The following is a 5,948-nucleotide window of genomic DNA, read 5'->3' as shown; positions in this document are numbered from 1 at the left end:
AATAATGACAGAAAACTTCCCCTAGACTTACAAGTCAAGGAAGTGCAGAGAACCCCAAACAAGAGGAATCCAAAGAGGACCACACCGAGACACATCCTAATTAAAATGCCAAGGGCAAAAAGATGGCGGCTGGCAGGATGGAGGTGAGGGATAGGAAGTGAGTGAGTGAGGGGATGAAAGGAGAGTGAGTGGATATGTGTGTGATGTGTGTGTGAGTGAGTGAGGGGCAGTTAAATCCGGCAGGAGCAGCAGAGGCTGGCAGACCAGGCTCTCTGTGACATGGAGAGACTACCACCGCTGCGGCACTCCCTGGACTGTGGGACTCAGGCACGGAGCCCACACCATCTTAAAGGGGAGAGCGGCCTCTTCTAGAAACTCATCAATACCACCACCCAGACAGGCATGGGATACTGCCCGCCCTCGACCACTCCAGCCACTCCAGCCAAAATCCTGCAGCCACAACCACAGACTCGCAGACCCTTGGATCTCCACTGCCAAAGGAGCACCGCTCCCGCCTGCAGCAGTAAGTGCAGCCTCCCCCTCTCCAGGGGCAGACCTCCGACATCGCATCTCCAGCACGCAGGTCTCCGAGGCACACCACTCTTAGAAGTCCCTGTGAGCCTCAGCTGGATGTGATTTTGTACAGACACAGGTGCACTGTCCCCAGTAGAAATGCTGAATTCCTTCTGCCTGAATAACTGCCCACACACACCCAGCTGTGCAATTTCAGCGCCAGGGCCCCTCAGCACCAGGGCCCCTCAGAGTGCGTCAGAGCTCAGCGCCTGCAAACTGCACTGCCACAGTTGCTCACTCCCCCTGAGCCCATCTATCCACAGGGCACTTTCGGAAGCTGCAGTGAGCTTCTGCTGGGTCCGATCTTGGACTAATAGGGACGCACTCCCCCAGGGCAGTAGAAATTCTGAATTCACCCATCCTGGATACTAGACCAAAGAAGCCTCGATTAAGCATGCCAGGGCCCTTCAGAGTGCTTCAGTGCACCTGCACTAGCAAACTCACTGCAGGTGCTCCTGTATGCCCCCACTGGGAACGCAAGCCTATCCAACACAGGTGCATCAGCAAAAATTGAGTTTCCCCACCCCACAGCTGCAGAACTCTGGACACTACAGTTGCATGCTTTTCCAGCATGCAGATCTCCCAAGACCACTGCTCCACAGGCAGCCCTGGGGCCCTGCTGTGAGCCCTGCTGGTCACACACTTAAACAAACAGGGGTGCACTGCTGGGCTGCAGAAACGCTGAATTCCCTCTTCTGGGATACCTGCCCACAGACACTGCAATCCAGTGGCTTCAGTGCCAGGGCCCTTCAGAGTGTGTCAGTACACCCTGCTGGCAAACACACCACAGGTGCCTTGTGAGCTGCCGCTGGGATCATGTGTATCCAACCACGGAGGCAGCAGCAAAAGCTGAGTCTGCCCACCCCACAACTACAGAACTCTGGACACCACAGTCACGCTTTGCCAGAATGCAGGCTTCCTGAGCCCCACCACCCCAATAGACGGTTCCTGGGTGCCACTGTGAGTCCCTGTTGGGCACGTGCAATTTCAGCCAAGGGCATAAGACAGCAAAAATTAGAACACCCCCTCCACGGCTGCTGACTTCTAGACACCTAAGTTGTGCCTTTCCAGCTCACAGGCCTATATCAAGAGAACCCAAATAGCTCAAGTAGGGAGCTACACTGGACTACCAAACCCAGGAGACCTGAGAGGCCATACCAGTAGCACCATACCCTAAAGAAATTGGGTAGCAAAGCAATCAGACCTACAATTAAAACATTACAGCAAAACATGGGAAGACAAAAAAGCAATCCACAAAGGAAAGAAAAAGAGAAATCACCAGAAAGGGAGTTAAATGCAATTGAGGCTACTAACTTATCAGAGAAAGAATTCAGAGTAATGGTTATAAGGATGCTCAAACAGCTGGATGACAAATACACACAAGTCAATGAGAATTATAAGGAGCTGAATGAGAATGTCACCAACATGAAAAAGAACCAAGAGGAAATGTAGAACAACATAGCTGCAATAAAGAACACAATGGAAGGCTTAAACAGAAGACTAGAAGAGGCTGAGGACCGCATCAGCGAATTAGAAGACAAGGTAGGAAAAAACACACAAACACAGCAGCAACTGGAAAAAAACTTAAAAGCAAGAGGAGAGTCTAAGGGAGCTTTGGGACAACGCAAAACGAAACAACATTCGCTTAATAGGGGTACCAGAAGGAGAGGAGAAGCAGGAAATAGAAAACCTGTTTGAAGAAATAATGACAGAAAACTTCCCTGATACTGGCAAGAAAAAAACTACACAAGTCCAAGAAGCACATAGAGTGCCAAACAAGGTGAACCCCAAAGACCAACACCAAGACACATCATAATTAAATTGGCAAACACCAACGACAAAGTAAGAATCTTAAAGGCTGCCAGAGAGAGACAGAAAGTTACCTACAAGGGATCTCCTATTACAATATCAGCTGACTTCTCAACAGAAACACACCAGGCAAGAAGGGAATGGAATGAAATATACAAAGTGATGCAAAGCAAGGGAATGAATCCAAGAATACTATAACCAGCAAGGCTACCATTCAAAATTGAAGGTGGAATCAGGAGCTTCACGGACAAAAAAAGGCTAAGAGACTTTATTACCACCAAACCAGCAATGCAAGAAATGCTAAGGGGACTGCTGTAAAAAGAAGAAACAGAAAGACAATAAGCAACACAAACATTAAGAATAAAAATGACCACAAACAAGTACTTTTCAATAATAACATTAAATGTAAATGGATTAAACACTCTAATCAAAAGACACAGGGTAGCTGAATGGATAAGAAAACATGACCCATATATCTGCTGTCTGCAAGAGACCCACCTCAGAACAAAGGATTCACACAGACTGAGAGTGAAGGGATGGAAAAAAATTTTTCAGGCAAATGGAAATGAGAAAAAAGCTGGGGTTGCAATACTTATATCTGACAAAATAGACTTCAAAGTAAAGGCCATAACAAGAGATAAGGAAGGCCACTACATAATACTAAAGGGAGCAATTCAACAAGAAGATATAACTCTGGTAAACATATATGCACCCAATACAGGAGTGCACAAATACATAAAACAACTTCTGGAAGATATCAAGGGAGAGATCAATAGCAATACAGTCATAGTAGGGGACTTCAATACCCCACTGACACCACTGTATAAATCCTCTAAACAAAAAATCAGCAAAGAAACAGCAATCCTAAATGACTCACTAGTTTAGATGGACTTAATTGAAATCTTCATAATATTTTACCCCAAAGCTACAGAATATACATTCTTCTCCAGTGCACATGGGACATTTTCAAAGATAGACCATATATTAGGACACAGGCAAAGTTTCTTCAAATTCAAGAGAATAGAAATCATGACAAACATCTTCTCAGATCACAATGGCATAAAATTAGAAATCAACTACAATAAAAACATTGAAAAAAATCAAACACTTGGAGGCTAAATAGCATGCTATTAAGCAATGACTGGGTTACCAGAGAGATCAAAGAAGAAATAAAAAGCATCCTGGAAACAAATGGCAATGAAAACACAACAATCCAAAATCTATGAGACACAATGAAAGCAGTCCTGAGAGGGAAGTTCATAGCTCTACAGGCCTACCTCTAAAAACAAGAAAAACTGGGAATAAATGATCTAACCCTACAACTCAAAGAGTGAGAAAGAGAGCAACAAGAAAATCCCACAGTATCCAGAAGGAAGGAAATAATAAAGATCAGAGCAGAAATAAACAACATAGAGACCAAAAAAAACAGTACAAAAGATCAATGAAACCAAGAACTGGTTCTTTGAAAGGATTAATAAGATTGATGAACCTCTCTCCAGGCTCACCAAGAAACAAAGGGAGAGGACCCAAATAAACAAAATCAGAAATGAAAGAGGTGAAGTAACAACTGACTCTACTGATATACAAAGGATTGTCAAAAAATACTATGAACAACTCTACTCCAACAAACTGGACAACCTCGACGAAATGGACCATTCCTAGAAAAATACAAGCTTCCAAAACTCAATCAAGAAGAATAAAAAAACCTGAATAGGCCAATAACTTCTGATGAAATTGAAATAGTAATTAAAAAGCTTCCAGCAAACAAAAGCCCTGGACCAGATGGCTTCACAGGGGAGTTTTACCGAACATTCAAAGAACTAAAGCCAATCCTTCTCAGACTATTCCAAAAAATTCAAGAGGAAGGCACACTTCCAAGCTCTTTCTATGAAGCCAGCATTACCCTAATCCCAAAACCAGATAAAGACACCACAAAGAAAGAGAATTACAGGCCAATATTCTTGATGAACATAGATGCTAAAATCCTCAACAAAATTCTAGCAAACCGGATCCAGCATTACATTAGAAAGATCGTACACCATGACCAAGTGGGATTTATTCCATGAATGCAAGGCTGGTACAATATCCACAAATCAATAAACGTGACACAAGTTGAGAGACAAAAATCACATAATCATATCGATTGATGCAGAAAATGTATTTGACAAAGTCCAACACCCTTTTCTGATAAAAACGCTCAGGAAAGTGGGAATAGAGGGATCATACCTCAACATAATAAGAGCCTTATATGAAAAACTTACAGCCAACATCATACTCAATGGGCAAAAACTAAAACCATTTCCCTTAAGAACAGGAACAAGACAGGGATTCCCACTTTCACCACTCCTGTTCGACATAGTACTGGAAGTGCTAGCCAAAGCGATCAGACAAGAAGAAATAAAAGGCATCCAAATTGGAAAAGAAGAAGTAAAATTGTCATTATTTGCAGATGACATGATACTATACTTAGAAAAACCTTAAAGACTCCATCAAAAACTTATTAGACCAAATAAATGAATTTGGCAATGTAGCAGGATACAATGTTAATGCCAAGAAATCTATGGCATTTTTATATGCCAATAGCGAACTTATAGAAAGAGAAATTTTAAAAAAATAATCCCATTTACCATTGCACCAAAAAAATTAAGATACCTAGGAATAAACTTAACCAAGGAGGTAAAAGACCTCTACCCAGAAAACTACAGGACATTGAAAAAAGAGATAGAGGAAGACATAAACAGATGGAAGAACATACCATGTTCATGGACTGGTAGAATCAACATCATCAAAATGTCCATACTACCCAAAGCAATCTATAGATTTAATGCACTCCCCATTAAAATACCAACAGCATATTTCACAGATATAGAATGAACTCTCCAAAAATTCATCTGAAATAAATAAATAAATAAATAAATAAATAAATAAATAACAACAACAAAAAAAACACGAATAGCTGCTGCTATCCTGAGAAAGAAGAACAAAGTAGGAGGGACCTCAATAACAGATATTAAGCTGTATTACAAAGCCACTGTTCTCAAAACTACCTGGTGCTGGCACAAGAACAGACATATAGACCAATGGAATAGAATAGAGAACCCAGAAATCGATCCAAACCACTATGCTCAATTAATATTTGACAAAGGATGCAAGAGCATACAATGGAGTCAAGACAGTTCCTTCAATAAATGGTACTGGAAATTTGGTCAGACACATGCAAAAAAATGAAAATTGACCACCAACTTACACCATACACAAAAATAAACTCAAAATGGATAAAGGACTTAAACGTAAGATGGGAAACCATAAGATTATTAGAGGAATCCCCAGGTAGCAAAATCTCAGATATATGCCGAAGCAATTTCTTCACAGACACAGCGCCTAGGGCAATGGAAACTAAAGGGAAAATAAACAAATGGGACTACATCAAAATAAAAAGCTTCTGCACAGCAAAAGAAACCATCAACAAAACAACAAGAAAACCCACTGCATGGGAGAACATATTTGCCAATGATATCTCCGATAAAGGTTTAATCTCCAACATTTATAGGGAACTCATACAACTT

The sequence above is a fragment of the Myotis lucifugus genome, unplaced genomic scaffold (genome assembly GCF_000147115.1).
Source record: "Myotis lucifugus unplaced genomic scaffold, Myoluc2.0 scaffold_2, whole genome shotgun sequence".
In the NCBI taxonomy this organism is placed as follows: Eukaryota; Metazoa; Chordata; class Mammalia; order Chiroptera; family Vespertilionidae; genus Myotis; species Myotis lucifugus.
This window is presented reverse-complemented; position numbering follows the sequence as displayed.